This window comes from Magnolia sinica, chromosome 19 (assembly GCF_029962835.1).
Source record: "Magnolia sinica isolate HGM2019 chromosome 19, MsV1, whole genome shotgun sequence".
Classification (NCBI taxonomy): domain Eukaryota; kingdom Viridiplantae; phylum Streptophyta; class Magnoliopsida; order Magnoliales; family Magnoliaceae; genus Magnolia; species Magnolia sinica.
The window spans coordinates 12,864,406-12,882,969 of record NC_080591.1 but is presented as its reverse complement, the minus strand read 5'-3'; the positions used below and the strand labels follow the sequence as shown (position 1 = coordinate 12,882,969).

Here is an 18,564-nt window from a genome sequence, read left to right as displayed (position 1 = left end):
GCGGCCTAAAATGATGGGAACTTGAGTGCTAGCATTTACACATGGTTCAATGTCTAGTATAATAAAATCCACAAGGAAGTAGAATTTCTCCACTTGGACTAGCATGTCCTCTAAAATTTTTCTTGTTACCTTAATGGAGCGGTCAGCGAGTTGGAGTGTAATCATGGTTGGTTTAAGCTCGCCTAACCCCATTTGTTTGTAAATTGAATAAGGTACTAAGTTGACACTTGCACCCAAATCTAGCAAAGCATGCTCAATTTGGAAATTCACAATAATATAAGGAATTGTGGGACTTCCCGGGTCTTTGTATTTGGGTACGGCCCTTTATTGAATGATAGCGCTCACTTTCTCAGTAAGAAAGGCCTTTTTGTGCATATTTAATTTCCTCTTTACAATGCATAAATCCTTGAGATATTTAGCACATGATGGAATTTGTCTAATGGCATCGAGCAAAGGAATATTAACAGTAACCTTTTGGAGCACATCCAACACCTCTTGATATTTTATGGGGACAGTCGGATTCCGAAGTCTAGATGGGAACGGAACTGGAGGCTCATATGACTTAGTCTCTTTATCCTTTTTGTTGTTACGACTCTTGAACTATAGCCGGTTCATCATTTTCTTGAGATAGTGGCTCATCCTCTGGTATTTCTACCGATTGCATTATCTTGTTATCGACCTCTTTCCCACTTCTCAAGGTAATGATGGCCTTAGCTTGTTCATGATGTAGCTCACTTAGATTTGAATCTCCAATGAAATGTGTGTTTCTAGGGTTTGGCACAGGTTGAGAAGGAATAGTGCCTTTTTTCCTAGCATTTAGTTGAGTCTCAATCCTAGCCACGGCCATTTTTAATTTCTGATTTGATTGGATTAGATACTGATTTATTTGAGCTTGAGAGTTCATGAATGCGATCAATGCATCCTCCACAGATGATCACTTTGGCGGGGGCACATATAGTGCATTGTTAGATGCCTCAAAGAAGTTATTTTATGGAGGCATTTGAGGTGCATTGGGTGCATTAATTTGTAGTCCATTCCTCCAACTATGATTAGGATGGTTACGCCAATTTGGATTATACGTGTTTCTCATTGGTTGCATAACTGACCTTTGGTAGTTATTTATAGCATTTGCCTGCTCATGCTCATGCGTGATATTTTGCACAACTGAGATTATTAAACAATCCTTTATGTCATAGTCTATACCACCATAAATGCTACAAAAATTACCTATGGAAGTATTTACTTTAACCATATCAACCTTCCTAATTTTCAAGGCTTTGACCTTTCTAGCCAATGCAGCGAATTTTGCATTAAGGTCGTCTTCCTCTCTTAGGACATACATCCCCACTTTTTCTCTAGGAATGGGTCTGGTTTGGTCTAGTTTAGCAGAGACATCCCATGTCTGCATATTCTCTGCTAACATATCTAGAAAATTCTAAGCCTCATTGTGATCCTTGTCAAGAAAGGTTCCACCACACATCATCTTTATGAACTGACGGGTATCCATGATAAGCCCCTTTCAGAACGCATCAATCATGTGTCATGGTTCATAACCATAATGTGGACAAGTAATTAGAAGGTCTTTGAAGCGCTCCCAAGCTTGAAAAAATAATTCACTCCTCTTTTGGGAGAATGACATGATTTCTTGTTTTAGTGCATTTGTTTTGTGCTTGGAAAAGAACTTTTTCAAAAACTCTCTACTTAAGGCTTGCCATATAGTGATGGTATTAGGTCTTAGAGAGTTGAGCCATGCTTTGGCCCGATCCTTTAGAGAAAATGAGAATAACCTAAGCTTAAGTACATCCTTATTGCCATTGTTTACTTGTAACGTTGCTATTACTTCCTCAAAGTCTTTGAGGTGCAAGTAGGGGCTTTCAGAATCTAAGCCATGAAATTTAGGAATTAATTGAATCACACCTGGTTTAAAATTAATATTCCCTGTGTGAGCAGAGAACACTATGCAAGATGGTAAAGTTGATCTCTCAGGGTGTAGATGTTCACATAAAGTCCGTGGTTGGTTTAACACATTTCTATGAACTTCATTTTCATCCTCAAGAGGAGGATTAGGTTGATTTTCTCTATTTTGATTTATAGTTGGATGTAACACCCTAGGTTTTCAGTGGCCGTGTAAGAACTCAGCTCCCGAATTCCCAAGTGCCATGGGTGACCTAATGGGCTTCATATTTTAATTACATTTGGATGATCTCATCAACAATGGAGGATTTAGCAAGGCATGAAGCATAAGTACGTCATGAAGCAGTATCAATTGCTACTAAATATAAAAATATCCAAACCACGAATCTAAAATCATCCAAATAGAGAACTAGTCCACCCATACATGACCTAAAGTGACTATGGCCCTGGTCCATACCCCGCGATAGCCCGAACTCAAACTAAAAGGATCCGTCGAAAGTCTGGAAGCAGGGAAACTCCTCTTCCCTATCCTTGCTCACCTCACTCGGCTCGTCGAGCTCCGCCTCACCTGCATCTAGTAAAGAGTCTGGTTGGTGTTTTAAAACCCCATCCTAAAGTGGGAGTGAGTGATCAACTCAGTGGGTGTTATTAATCTTAAGTTACATCAGGCATCAATCATACTATAAATTTAATGAAAGGCAGACATTCTAAATCATTAACTAATCTTGTTAATGCATATGTATGATAAATGATATGATGCATGACCTCACCGCAACACTCCCTCGAGCGACTCCGTCTAACGATCGCACATGACCAGCACTCCCTCATTGCGACCTCAACTGCTGAGTCGTCAAAACCTAACTAATGCAATGCATGAATAATGTTAACCGAGTATTTAGTTAATTTCGTTCATCCAGCAGATTGGAGAATCTAGTACACCCCACAATATCAATGCTCTTAACTAGTTGTGAGGCCAAGGTCCCTCAATGCGCGAGGCCAAGACCCCACGATCATTGATCCCATCGGGTTTCCCATCTCCGATTTCAAGCACATGGGGAGTGCTAGGAAAGGGATCGTTCGTGGTCTCTACGAGGAGGCTCGTCACTCCAGCGTAGGCCGACAGCACGGGCAAAGTGTCCCATTCCACCATGCCCAGCTCTCGAGACAGTGGATCAATTTCTAACGATTAGCAATTGGCTTAGTGGGCGAAGGGTGTCCCAGGTTCTATTCAGGCGTGAGCAGACATGGTTAACAAACATGGTTGGTCAGTAAGTAGACTAGACCGCATGAGTTCAGGTGAGTACGTGATAGACGACATCAGGTACAAGCGACCCATGTAGTCTAACTACTGTCACCCATATGCACCCGCCCAAATTCATGGGTTTAGCCTCAGGTAGTCCTACCAATGGGACCACCGTCTCTCTCCTCAGATTCCTGACCAACCCAAGGGTTTTGATGGTAATCCATGACATGCCAACAAACAAGGTTATCAACTAGCATAAGTGATATCATGCACCCATACTTCCTAACAAAAAATTCAAAATTTTCAAACATGCGAAAGCTAACAATGTTATAAAATAAAGGTGCATGTGTGTTGTGTAGTTTAGTGAGGAAACCAAGTATTTCATATATTTCCTGATACCAAAAATATACACAAGGGTTAATACATCAAATATGTTATGAGGAATCATCATACAAGAATTGAGCAAGGATTATACAAGCAATCATCAATTTCATACCCAATCATGTTGAGAAACATCAAACATTCCATCATCATTCCATATTGATTTGGGGGAGGATCTAAAGTGTAATGGCTTGTCTAGGTTTTTCTAGATTTTTCAAATACATCACCCAACAAGCAAAATCATTAGATTCATATTAAAATTGGTGCTAAGCTACCTAAGAACAATAGTCCGCACCTATGAATCGTTGAGAGATCTAGGAAACGATCTAGGGTTGTCAAACTCGCGATGGATTCGTAGAGATCCTGAGTCAAAGGAACTTTGCATGTTAGGATTACATGCAACATCTAGCTCAACACAAAGGATCTCAAGAAGATAGGTGTTTACCTCTCCAATTGGTTGGAATTCGAATTTAGAGTAGTAGGTGTGGGATCTCTTGAGGAAGAAGGAAGGAGTTGCAAGGATCGACTTCCCTTAGGCCCCACCTTCAACTATGGCCCACTTTCTCTCCCTTCTTCACTCTCCCTTCCTCTCTTCTTCCTTTCTTCTTTCTCCCTTTTCTCTCCTCTCTTTCCCTTCTCCAGGGCAAATTCGTATGGGGAGAGGGGTGCCCAAAAGAAGCCCCTTTTATAATGCCAGATTTGGTGCAAATGGCCCCAAGTGTTGGGTTTTTACTATACTAGCCCTATAGGTGGGTTTTTTAGCCTCTAGGGCCCACTATGGGGCATACATAATGATATACACCGTATGATAGTCCTAACGATGATCTACGTATGGACATGATCGACCTGCCATTTGGATGCGCCGATCGACGGATATGATTAGAAGTTTATTCAATGGTCATCGATGGTCAATCGAGGCCGCAGCTATACGGATATGAGCAGGAAAATATCCTTATTCTACATGTAAAGTTTGGTCGTAAATCGACGGTCTGAAATCCTCAACTTTGCGTAAGAGTGGACGACCTAATTCACTTAAGTTTCAGCTTCTTCCTTTAGGGTATTTGCACTTCTCATGCACTCGTCCCTCGGCTCAAGTTAAGCGGTTCTAGACATTACCCAGGTCTGACTCCCATGATGGACGTCAAGCCTAGCGAGGCATACATTATTTTATAGTTTCAGAACTAATGGCCCACTAACGAGCGATCTAGATCATGTTCGGAAAATCGGGGTAATTTTTAAATGAATTAGGTTTTGAGATTTCTCGTAGGTAATGATTAGGGTTTGGATTAAGTATGTTCATAGTGTGGCCTATTTATAACCAGTGGAAGTGGAGATTTGGTCATATTACTTTAAACCGTCAGTTTTAGGCTAAAAGAGTAATGGGGTTGATTTGGTCTATTAATCAAGATCCAGGCCTTATCTGACTTGGCTTCAGTTAGATCTTTAATTTAGTCATGATTGTCTTGATTAGTTAGCGATGGGTTGGTTAGATTTGGGTCCTATGTGAGTAAATCATGGGGCTACACCTGGTGTTCAAGTGATCGAGCAGATTCGTGGGCTTCCTATGGTTGATTAATCGGACTGGTGCAGTTCTTTGCTGGTACCACCCCTGTATAAACTAACATTGAGTGATAATGGTCATTAAGTGATATTATAAGTTAATTAAAAAAATTTAAGGATTTTTATAGAAATCAAGACAGTGAAAATCCAGGATATTACATTGGATCTAACATATTTGGATTTGGATTATCAACTGGGTCTGTCATCAAATCCAAGTGATGTTGAGTGCCTCTTCTAAGTGAATGATCAAGGCTTGGAACTAGTCCACCTTTGGAAGAGAGTCGATTGTTTTGATCCCTACTCCAACAAGACATAAACCATCCACACCACATAACAAATACCAATAATTCAAATAGCAAGTATGATACTTAAAATAAAAATAAAAACTTACCCAACAACCCAGGCGACAGGGCCGACCACGAGGGTTCAATCCACAAAGCAAAATAAATCAACAACCTAGGCGGAAGGGCCGACCATGAGGGTTCAGTCCACAAAGCAAAATAAATCAACAACCCAGGCAGAAGGGCCGACCATGAGGGTTCGGTCCACAAAGAAAAATAAATCAACAACCCATGCGGTAGGGCCGACCATGATGGTTCAGTCCAAAAAGCGAAAATAAAAAATAAATCAATAAAAGTAAAACTAATGTAGAAATTAAACTATGCTAATCTGGAAAATAGATTCAGCGGATGATCTTTGTCATCAAACAGCAACTGTAGGACAACCATAGCACTTGGGTGATAAAATCCCAAGAAGGGCAACCTTATGTCATAGTTAGTGCTTGAAAGACCCAACTGAATTTACTTTCAAAGAAAAAAAGAAACAAAATCTACAAAAATTTTGGAGGGTTTAAAAGAGAACTTACCTTAGAAAAGAACTTACCTTAACTATCTTGCACAGATCTAATCTATCTCAGTCTCTCCCCGGCAACGGCGCCAAAAACTTGATTGCTTGCCTCCAAGTGCAGAGGTTCGTAAGTAATATCCTGTGAATACAGGGTTAATCCCATAAGGAGATGAATTGCGAGAAGGAAAAAATCAAATGCAAAACAAACTACGTAATAAAAACTAATCTGATGATTTGATTTTGGGATTTTTAAATGGATGTAATTCAACTAAATTAAAACAACACCCAAGCTTCAAAGTTCCACACATAGGTTAATGTTCCAAAATCATGATGACTTGGACAACACAACTAGGATCCGAGCACTATGGTCAGCCTAATCGGAAAATAAAACAGTTTAAATATTTTAAATAAATGATATAAAAGATTAGAAAATCATGTATTTGCACCATTGATATATATTCTCAAGTGTCAGTGATTTTAAGAACTCAATATCAATAAGATAATGAAAATCAAAGAAATATAACAGGTTGAGAACCTCCCCTATCTAGGAAATCTGATTGATCTAAGATAAGCCTATCCATCAATGTGAATCTCATATGATGGAAACATATGGATCTCATAAGAGGATAAAAAAACAAAACCTAAATAATAGATAACATGCATACACCATTCTTCTCATCGTTAAAACAATCAATTATCATAACTTAAAGAATTATTAAACTCATGTGCTTCCCTTCTAACTTGGGCTAAAGAGAACTTAGAAAAACATAACTAGAATAAAGAAAGAAAACAACAAGAAAAAAATAAATGTAAATAGAAAAGATTTAAAAAGAAAAAAATAACTTATAAAATTAAAAACCCTTTAAAAACCCTAAATCTTGCTCTTGAATGCTTCTAATGATGCTTAGAAATGCCCTAGGAAGCCCTATTTATAAGTAGGGAACTCCAATTTTTGTACAAAGTTGAAAAACCCTAAAAACCGCCTCAAATATATGCAGTTTTCTAAAATAGACTTCTCACTGCACAGCTTGTTTAAAATAGATTTCCTGTTACGCAGTTTTCTAAAATAGACCTCAGAGCTTCAGAATACACTTTTTCAGGACGATTTCAGGATTCTTCACTTCAAATCTTCGATTTTCTTCATTCTTCACTTGATTTTCTTGGATTTTTGGCATGTGAATTCTTCAATCTTGGTCTCCTAAGATCTATCCCTTGCCTTGGTGATTTTTGATCATCAAATTCATGCTTTTAACACCCTTTTTCTATCCAAGCACTTAAATTCACCTTGCAACACATGAGTAAAATAGAATATTAAGCGGATTCATTTTCATAAAATTAAGATATAAATGGAAAATTTTATGCAAAATTTGAGTCTCAACATGTATAAGCAAAGCAAGGGGTGAGCCAGAAACTGCATCAACAGGTGTGGTGGGTCATCCATTCCCGACCTCCGACCCTACAAAGTATATACACAATTTTATAGTGCAATGATGTGATCTTTTATTTATTAGCCAATAAACCCTTCATCCCCCACTACACCGGTGCAATTGTATATGTCCGTTAATCCGCAGTGTGTAAAACAACGAAGCTTGTAACACCCACCATGTCTTATATGTAAAATCCCCTCTGTTGATCGGGTTCATCTTTGATTTTAGGAGTTGAGGAGAAAATATCAGTGATATTCAAAATTCAAGTGGGCCACACCATAGGGAACAATAGGGATGGGATGCTAACCATTGGTTTGTGTGTGGGGTCACTATGGTGTGTGTACCTTTGGCCATACCATGGAGGTTTTACATGGTGGGGTCCACATCTTAGGTGATCTAGGCCATTCAGATCACTGAACGAAAATGGGTTATTTTCACTAATGGGGGAACAAGCCGTACAAAATGTACATCACCCCTTATATAAGGATGATTCAACGTCTAGGTGGGCCACCTTACAACATCTAAAATTCTATGTGTGGCCCACATGAATCTTGGAAAGTCCTAATTTTAAGGAACCATTCATTCTACTAGTGTGTTACATCTAATGAGTGGATTAGATGGCATATACACACTAAGGTGGAACCTATGCACGGTTTGGACTACTTTCATGATGGGACTTCCTATTGCAATCTTATTGATAGTGTGGCCCACTTGAGTGTTAACACAAGCATATTCAGTAATCCAATGACTAGTATTTCTCAATCAAGATATGCTCTTCCAAGATCTGCCCCACAATTTGGATGGTCTAATTTAAGCACCAGGTGTGAGGAGAAATGAGTCACCACAATTCTCAAAATGATGGCCATCTATCATAAGAGTCTAGCCCGAAGGAAGATGTTAGGGTGAAAAGTGATATTAGATGCCAATTGTCCTACTCTACCTTATTCCAGTTCTACCATTCATTGTATTCATGGGTCCCACAAGATAGGGTCAAAGAATGGGAGTATATATTTTATGATGGGCCACCAAGTGGTGGGGTGCGCTTGCAGGAGTATAGTTTCAAGATACTTGATGGGTGCTCGCATGTGACACAGTGGAGTGCTTGTAAAGTGCTTCAAGTTGATTCGATTCGACCGAAGGTTTCAGTTCAACAAAATCTATTCCACATAGTTGCGCAAAGTAGGCTATTTAAGCCTAATCCAGGATTAAGCCTTCAATTCCATTACGAACATTTTCTCTTAAGGGCAAGGGTTTAAATTATAAGAGCTTAAGAATAATTGTCACGCCCCAAACTTAGAAAATAGGCTCATAGAATTCTCAATCACCCAATCCGGTGCCGATAGCCTCCGTAGTACCCCATTCTCGACTCCTAGTGCCCATAGGCCAGGTTCCGATCCTAGGATCCTATAAGGAGAATTTTCAGTGTGAATTTTTTTGTAAATAAAGGAGCATAACCACAAGTGTACCTAAATCACAAAGGCAACATCATCATCACATATCCACTAATATTAAAAACTTGAGTACAATACATGAAGGGGAAATACAGGATAAATGCTAAAAGCTCTAGAAGCTCTGCCGCACGCTCCTGCCTCAGCTCGACTGCATCCTATCGTAACCTACACGCATTTATCGTGTATAAGCTTATAGAAAGCTTAGAGGGTGGTGTACGTGTGTATGCAAGATAAGTGTCAAGCACACAAATATCAGTGAAAGCAGAATACTGGCAAGGCTATAAGTCATTTAATATCAGAGTACGCAATGCAAATCGTCTATGCAATGTGGAGTCATAATGAGCCAAATATCAGATACCGAGGATGCAATACAATATGCAATTCCGAAGAGCTACGAATGTCATCAGCCACATCTAGGCCATATAAATACAAAAACATAGCAACCCAAATACCATATGCCGCGGAAGTAATGCAATGTGCAGATGCTGGCGAGTCCATAATACCATCAACCATATTCAGACTATGCAATACAGAAGCATAGTAAGCCAAATACTATGTACTGAGGATGCAATGCAATATGCAGTGCGAAAGAAATGACCAAACTGGAGTGTGAAGTCGGGATGATAGTACATAGTATCGCAAGCCATGGGGTCCATCACAAGGGACTTCTATCCAAACCAGTCTCATACCTAAATTTAAATAACTAGACTCAATGTGATAAACTCCTGATCTCAGGTTGGTCGCGTGCCCCAACCGAAATCCTGGCCATTGCGAAGGTATACATAACAAATTAGTTGCGCACCACCAACCCGAGTGGATAGTGAATGAGTGAATGAATGAGTCAAATACTGAGTACACAACTTCTGCTCAGTAAGTCCACATATCAGTACCGTACATCTTTGAGATCATCACCGGGGTCTAGTACACTCTACACCAGCTTGCTGCCCCATCAAGTGCACAACTGGATAAGTGGAAGAGACCTCACTATCTGTCTACCTATATCGGCCCGGCCCATCGATAGTAGACCCATTTATGAGCTGGTCAAACTCAGCCTAACATTGCCTACTCCCTCAGGCAGGTAAGGTCACACTCCCTCCTAACCGACCACGACACAGTGGGAGACATGGCCTAGTGATATATGGCCCTCATACGCTCATATATATCCACTCGGTCTAGACGTTGGGCGTCCCCTAGCCTGGGGGTTTTGAGATTTTCACCCAGGGACATCTATTGCACCCATATGCTAGAATCAAATATTTTCGGTGTCCCATCTGACCATCCACGACATGCCTGTAGAGGCCACGACCCTGATGTCGTTAGGGCATATGGTGGTCATATCACAAAATGTGAGATGCATGAGTCATACCATCCAGTCATGCATCAAACTTGGACGTACCGTGCGCTCAAGTGGGGCAACTTCATCTCTCAGGAAGTCTCATAAACAATCAGCTCAATGGCACATGCTATGCTCAATCACTCCTCATAATAAGCATGCGGATGATGCATATGGGCATGTATCATGAAGTATACTAAGCATGATTATAATCACATACATCATAGTGGGCCGGTATAAGACGGCCCATGGCCCATATAGGTGAATAGGTGGTGTGCAATAATAACTACACATGGTGGGTCTCACACATACAATGGGCCTCATGCATATAATGGTCCTCACACATATAATGGGCCTTTTACATCACAATTGGGCCTCATACAATCATAATGAGCCTTATACAATCACAATGAGCCTTATACAATCACAACGGCCTCGTACCATCACAATAGATCTCATACCATCATAATGAGTCTCATACAATCACAATGGGCCTCATATAATCACAATGGGCATCATATAATCACAACAGGCCTCACATGGTCACAATGGGCCTCATATAACAATTAACCTTGCAATGACCTTATACAATCATAATGTTATACTAACACATACTCAGTATGTATACTAACATAGTCATAATCAATAATCGGCCTATATATGGCGGGGTCCATAGAAAGATAGCAGATTTAATCCATAACTTGATGATTGGTCCTCAACAGTGGATACACCAAATCTAATACCATAAATTTTTCTACCTATGGCCAGAGGTGATGATGCATCCTCCTCGTAACAAGGATAGGTCTAGATGGCCTACTCATGGGCCTAAGAGTGGGCTTCCAGGTTTGGGTACTTCTACTAGCATCAATAGGGACCCAAAGAATTGGGATAGCCCAAGAAGGTGAGATGGATCATACTAATAATAATAGGGGCCCATCAATATGGGTTAGCCCACTAAGGGAAAATGAGAATGAGCCTAATACAGTCACAATGGACCTCATATCATCTTAATGGTTTGTATCATGATGATATACTATCACATACTTATAGTCGGTATCGATAATCGGCCTATACACAAGGTAGGAGCCATAAATGGACAGTAGATCCATAACATGAGGTTTAATCCTCAACTGTGGATGTGAGGCCCGTATCCTAAACCATACTATTTCGGAGGCTTCCGCGGTCATCCCGGTCAAATTTCGATGACTCGCGATCTGTAATTGGCAATTGTGCGCGACCCTGAGTCATATCCCATTTTTCAGAGTCGGCTCGACCCGAGACCTGTACCCTTGCGACCAGCCATTGCCGCGGTTCCAATGTCGTATCTCGCATGCCGAGGCGATACCAGAGCCAGGTGATGTGGGACTGCATTCAGTTTGAGAAAACGCCGCACGTTTGTAATTCCAAGAGAATCTCTACAACATGTCCCATCAATTAAGTACATCTATCCATCACTCACCATCCCTCTTTCCCATCACTTCTCTCTCATTACCCTTCTCTCTCATTCTCTCCCTCCATTTCAAGCAACTCCATGAGAGTCCAATGTCCATGGCTTCCATGGGGAAGCTAGTGTGGCCCACATTTCGATCTCCTATCCCCGCCCCTCCAAAGTCCATCTCGACCATTGAATCGCACCCCTTAGAGCTCTAGATCGCATTAGCGGAAGAAGAAAGAGAAAATCAAAGGTGGGTACTTTTATTTATTTTGATGATTCGAGGGCCCACTTATAGTGGGACCCATCTTGATGTATGCATGTATAGGGAGGGCCCATAGTGGCGAGGTCCCTCCCCCCCTTTCTCTCTCTCTCTCTTCTTAATTGCATGGCCCACCTTGATGTATTATCCTCACCATCCGATCTTAAGGCCCACCATGTTGCTGCCCATTTTTGGGACAGATCTGATGAAGGAAAAACACAATATCAGCTCGATCGGTGGAGTGGCCCATTGGTGTGGATCCCACCATCTATGTATGTATTGCATGTATACCGCACTGCTGGGCCACACCACACATGTCAGCTAATCTAATCCCTAGTAGGCCACACCACATGGACCCACCTTGCAGCATGAGAAACCCCAGCCAGCCATCCAGCATCCAGATAGTCTGATCGCTGGAACGAATCTTGTGGCATATATTATATAATATATATTTATATATAATATTATATATATATATATATATGCATATTGCGGTGGGACCACATCCACGTGGGAGCCCACCTTGCTACATATATTCAAACTGTCCATCAATGACGGTGGGACCCACTGGTGTGGGTGTATTATCCACCGTCCATTCATCTGGATGGTGGGTCCCTTTTTAATGTATGTGTCTCATTTCACCGTCCATTTGGTGGAAATCCACCCTGATGTATGTACCTCACCTAATGGACGGTGCTGTGTACTCCACCATGGTGTATGTTTTGGACGCACCCCATCTAGCTGTGGACCCCACGTGATGTATGGGTTACATTCAAACCGTCCATCCATTCAGTCCGTGTGGGACCCACCCCACACGTGTTGCACGTGTGGAGGTGGGGCCCACCAGATGAGGTATGTGTTTTATTCAATCCGTCCATCTAGACAGTGGTTGGGTGGGACCTCTCTGATGTATGTGTTTTATATATATGTCGTCCACCTATTTGTTAGCATGGACACCACCATGTATTTATTTCGTCCACACCGTCCAGATTATGCTGGACGATGCTAGACAATGTTTGGACCGTCCTGACTTACGTGGAAAATGCTTGGACAATGCTGATGTGCTGGACCATCTTTGGGCAGTGCTGTAGACCACACCATGTTGTATATATTTCATCCACACCGTCCAAAATGCTTGGACGGTGCTGGACAATATTTGGGCGATACTGCAGATCCCACCTCCATGTATGTTTCATATCCACACCGTCCAAAGTGTTTGGACGGTGCTGGACAATGACTGTGAGGTGCTGATTTACATGGGCAATGTTTGGGCAGTGCTGATCATCACTGGTGCGCCACGTGCCCAATAGAATGATAGTGTACAGTGATGCACATGTTACACCTACAACTATTGAAATGATTTTTAGTGTGGTCCAAGTCCACTTAAGGCCCATTAGTGCGGCCCATTGATGCAACCCACTTAATGTGTATGAGGCCCATTTGTAGGGCCCACCTATGATGTATATTAGGCCCATGTGTAGGGTCCACCTATTGTGTATTTGAAGCCCATGGGCAAGGCCATGTGATGTGCTTATAGCCCATCCATGAGGCCCATCATAATATATCTTTGGCCCATGAGCGGGGCCCACCTGTTGCATATTTATGGCCCATTGATACGGCCCATTTGATGTATTCGAGGCCCAGATATGTAGCTCATTTGATGCATATGAGACCCATGTGCAAGGCCCGCTTGTTATGCATTTGAGGCCCAATGGTGCGGTCCATTGATGCGGCCCACTTAGTGTATTCAAAGCCCATGGGCATGGCCCATTGTGATACATTTGTGGCCCATGAGTGAGGCACTTATGTGAGGCCCTTGAGTGAGGCCTAGGGCGATGTATATTAGGCCCTTGTGTGAGGCTATGGGCCACTATACATATGGCTCTATGTGGGCCACTCGTTGGGAGCAATGTTAGTTAAATGACCATATTGATGGGCAATGATGGTTTAATATCCACATTGTGACCTTCCCTTAAACCTTGATCGACCGATCATCGAGGTCGATTTCGATTATCGTGGCCGATTGCCGATTAGCGATCGAGACCGATTATCATGACCGATTGTCAATTCCGATTGACGTGACTGATTTTTCGATTCTGATTATCGATCAATTCCGATTGTCGTGGCCGATTGTCGATTCCAATTGACGTGACCGATTTACCAATTCTGATTATCGATCAATCCTGATTGTCGTGGCTGATTGCTGATTAGCAATCGAGGCAGATTATCATGACCGATTGCCAATTCTGATTGACATGATCGATTTGTTGATTCTGATTATCGATCGATTTCAATTGTCATGACCGATTGCCGATTCTGATTGACGTGACCGATTTGTCGATTCTGATTATCGATCGATCCCGATTGTCACGGCTGATTACCGATTAGTGATCGAGGTCGATTATTATGACCGATTGCTGATTCCGATTGATGTGACCGATATGCCGATTCGATTATCAATCAATCCAGATTATCGCGGCCGATTTTTGATGCCGATTGATGTGACTGATTTGCCTATTCTGATTTGTATAGGCCAATTCTAATTATCGAGACCAAGTATCAAGGCCAATTTCGATTTGTCGAGACCGATTGTATAGGCCTTTTCCGATTGTCGAGGCTGATTTCAATTGAAGAGGCCGATTTCGATTGTCGAGGCCGAATATCGAGGCCGATTCTGATTTGTATAGGCCGATTTCGATTGTCGAGGCCGATTCCGATTCCGATTGTCAAGGCTAAGTATCAAGGCCGATTCTAATTTGTATAGGCCGATTCCGACTGTCAAGGCTAAGTATCGAGGCCGATTTCGATTAACGAGACCAATTGTATAGGCCGATTCCGATTATCGAGGCCATTCCGAGTGTCGATTTCGATTGTCGAGGTCGATTTTGATTGTTGAGGCCGATTCTTGAGACCTATCTGATGTATATGCGACCCGTGTTTGAGGCCCAATGTGATATATATACGGCCCGTATTTGAGGCTCATGGTGTTTTATATTTGGCCCCTTGTGTGAGGCCATGGGTCCACTATATGTTAGGCTATATGTAGGTCATTCCTTGGGAGCAATATTGGTTAAATGTCCACATTGTCGAGGTCGATTGTTGATGTCGGTTATTAATACCGATTATAAGTATGTGACAGCATAGCATCATGATACATGCCCATATGCATCATCTGCATATTTATTATGAGATGTGGTTAACCATTGCATATGTCATTGGGCAAGTTGTTATGAGACTCCCTGATAGGCAGATGTTATCTCACATGAGCGCACGGTATGCGTAGGATTGATGCATGACTGGATTGTATGACTCATGCATCTTGCATTATGTTTGTGACTACTGTACGCCCTAGCGATATAAGGGTCATAGCCTCCACAGACATATCGTGGATGGTCAGATGGGACACCGAAAATGTTTGGTTCTAGCATACGGGCGCAATAGATGTCCTTGGGTGAAAATCTCTAAACTTTCGTGGTAAAGAGACGCCCCAACGTCGAGACCAAGTGGATATATATAAGCGCATGAGGGCCAAATATCAAGAGGTCGTGTCTCCCACTGTGTCGTGGTCGGTTGGGAGGGGGTGTGGCCTTACTCGCCCGAGGGTAGGGGGTATAGTTAGGCTGAGTTTGACCAGCTCGTAAATGGGTCTGCTATCGACGTGCCGGGTAGATATTGGCTTACTACTAGCCAAGTGGATGGTGAGGTCTCTTCCACTTGCATGGTAGCACGTCAGTGGGCGGCGGTTGCATGTAGAGTGTACTAGACCCCGGTGATGATCTCAGAGAGGAACCGTACTGATATGTGGACTTATTGAGCAGGAGTTGCATACTCATCCATTCATTCATTTACTATCCACTCGGGTTGGTAGTGTGTAACTATTTGTTACGTATACCTTCGCAATGGCCAGGATTTCGGTTGGGGCGCGCGACTAACCCGAGATCAAGAGTTTACCATATTGAGTCTAACTATCCAAATTTAAGTATGGGATTGATTTGGATAGAATTCCCTTGTGATGGACCCCATAGCCTGTGATACTACGTACTATCATCCCGACTTCACTCCAGCATGGTCATTTTATTGGCACCGCATATTGCATTGCATCCGCTGCATTTAGCATTTTGGTCTGCCATGTTTCTACATTTATATGGCCTAGATACGACTGACGGTATTCGTGGACTCATCAGGATTTACATATTGCTTTGCATCCTCAGTATATGATATTGGCTGCTTATGTTTTTACATCACATAGCCTTGGTACGACTAATAGCATTCATGGATTTACCAGTATGTTTCTGCTTACTCTGATATTGTATGACTTATGGGATTATCAGTATTTTTGCTTACTCTGATATTGCTTACTTGGTACTTACATTGTGCACACACTTTCACCACCCACTAAGCTTTCTATAAGCTTTTGCACGATAGATGTGTGCAGGTGGCATCAGGTTGCAGCAACATTGAGCTTAGAGTGTGCAGTGGACTTATGTAGCTTTGATTTTTGACATATGTATTTCCCTTTCAGCACTATATTCAACTGTTTATATTAGTGGATATGTGATGATGATGTTGCCTTTGTGATTTGGGTAAACTTGTGGTTATCCTTATTACGAGTTAAATGTAAGTTAGAAAATCTTCCTTATAGGATCCCAGGATCGGAATCTAGCATATGGACGCTGGGAGTCGAGAATGGGGTACTATGGAGGCTGTCAGCACCGGATTCGGCGATCGAAAATTTTGTGAACTCGGTTTCCGAGTTTGGAGCATGACAGTGGATATACCAAATCTGATAGCACGGATCCTTCCGTCTACGGTGATGATGAAATCTCCTCATATCAAGGTTGGGCCTAGGTGGCCTACTTATAATCCTAAGGATCCAAAACGGGCTTCCTTCACCATACTATCATATGACTCGCTAGATGCCCTAGGGGGCTCAAATAAGTCCTAGATAGACTCCAAGATTAAAAACAACCCTACTAGCAACCAATCGGGGCCCAACATTTTGGGTTTGCCCAATAAGAACAAATGGATCGTGCAATTATCAATGGGGCCCATTGATTAGGGTCAACCCACTTAGAGAAGGATGAGAATGGGCCTAACAAAGGTATAAGGAAAGTTCACAATGTGGACATTTAACCATCATTGCCTATCAATGTGGACATTTAACCAACATTGCTCCTAAGGAGTGGCCCACATAGAGCCTAACATATAGTGGGGCCCATGGCTTCACATAAGGGCCTCACATACAACATAATGGGCCTCTGTAACACCCCGTACTCTTAGTGCTTGGGTGTTACCATAAATTCATAGCTTATTAAACAATTCACCTACACTCTAATAAAAATCTAACCGTAGGAATGATCTTCATCTATAGATCAAACTACCCGACTATAGATTTTAAAGATAAACCATCACAAAACGCACATTTTGGCCTGAATCTAGCCCCTAAGATTAATCTACATTTATAGATCAAGTCCATAATGCCCGATTTTCCAATCCATCACTAGATCATTAAATCGATAGTTAGACTCCAAATTAGCAAATCTTAGGGATTTAGGAACCCGCGTGAGTCTAATATGGAATAGATCTAGCCATTAGAAGTAGTTTGCACCAACAATTCGAGTCATCCATTCATTAATCCCCAAGATGAACCATCACACCACCTAAGAAAACTTATTCATAGGACCTTAATCTACTTGATGGATAAACTAACTATCCGTTTCAGACTATCAAACCTAATCTATAAGATCCACCATCCATCATGTTACGGACAACCCACATCAAACATGAGATGACCTATTCGACGGTTGCACAAATCTAACCATCAAATTGAAGGATTGGTCGTTATACATGACTACTAATGCCTAACAATAGTCACAAGACCCCAAAGCAAAGGATCCGACCATTAGATGGTCATTAATAGACAATTAGAACTAAAGGTCGTTGGAAGCGGGCCATCTACTCCTTAGATTTGCCTAATTATTAGACGTACATCCCACTAAGAACAATAGTACTTCATGAGTGGATAGATTGCAATAAAAATCACAGTGGATCCCACAATTACACTGTGTGTACACCAGCAGGTGTGCACCTGTGTACCACAAAACCTAAGACTCGGTCAAATTGGGGTTTGACCCGATCAAAATCCGAAAAGAGGATTTTTCCTCTTTCTTTCTTTCTTATTTTCCCACCAGCAAACAGATGGTGTCCGTTGTTTTTGAAATAGGACCCCACCATCTGGTCATGTTTTGATGATCCAAACCGTTCATCTCGTAGAGGATGTAAAACAGACCAAACCCCATCAATAGCACACGTTAATACACCCATACGTACACACAATTCTGGGGGCAAGATTGAGTGTGAGCGGGTGTTTTTCCTAAAACGGAATCTTGCTGCACTGCCAAGCTGGCAAACCAAGCCAGCTAGACTCCTTCAATCCCACCCGTCCATTCAAACAAATCCAAGAGCCTAGAGAGCTCGCGACTAGGGTTTTCTTCAAACAACTATTCAGGATCGTTTGCGGCGAAGGAAACTCATGCCTTATCTAGAAAATGCTCCTATCCTTCCAAAATGTGGCTCCCACTATGATCATTGAGCAAATCCACACCATCCATAGGCATTAGATCACCGGATCAGCCACCTGTTGATAAACTACCATGAAAGCGGTAAGGCCCGTATCCTAGTTCGTACTGTTCCGTCAACTTCTGCAGTCCTCTTG

General features: G+C 41.9%; 1 non-coding gene across 1 annotated transcript; it reads left to right on the top strand.

Annotated features, from left to right (window-relative positions):
* The first annotated feature begins 1,550 nt into the window (after positions 1-1,550).
* LOC131235867 (small nucleolar RNA R71) lies at positions 1,551-1,657 on the top strand. Its single transcript, XR_009166384.1, has one exon. It is a non-coding gene; the product is annotated as a small nucleolar RNA R71 (small nucleolar RNA).
* The last annotated feature ends 16,907 nt before the right edge of the window (positions 1,658-18,564 follow it).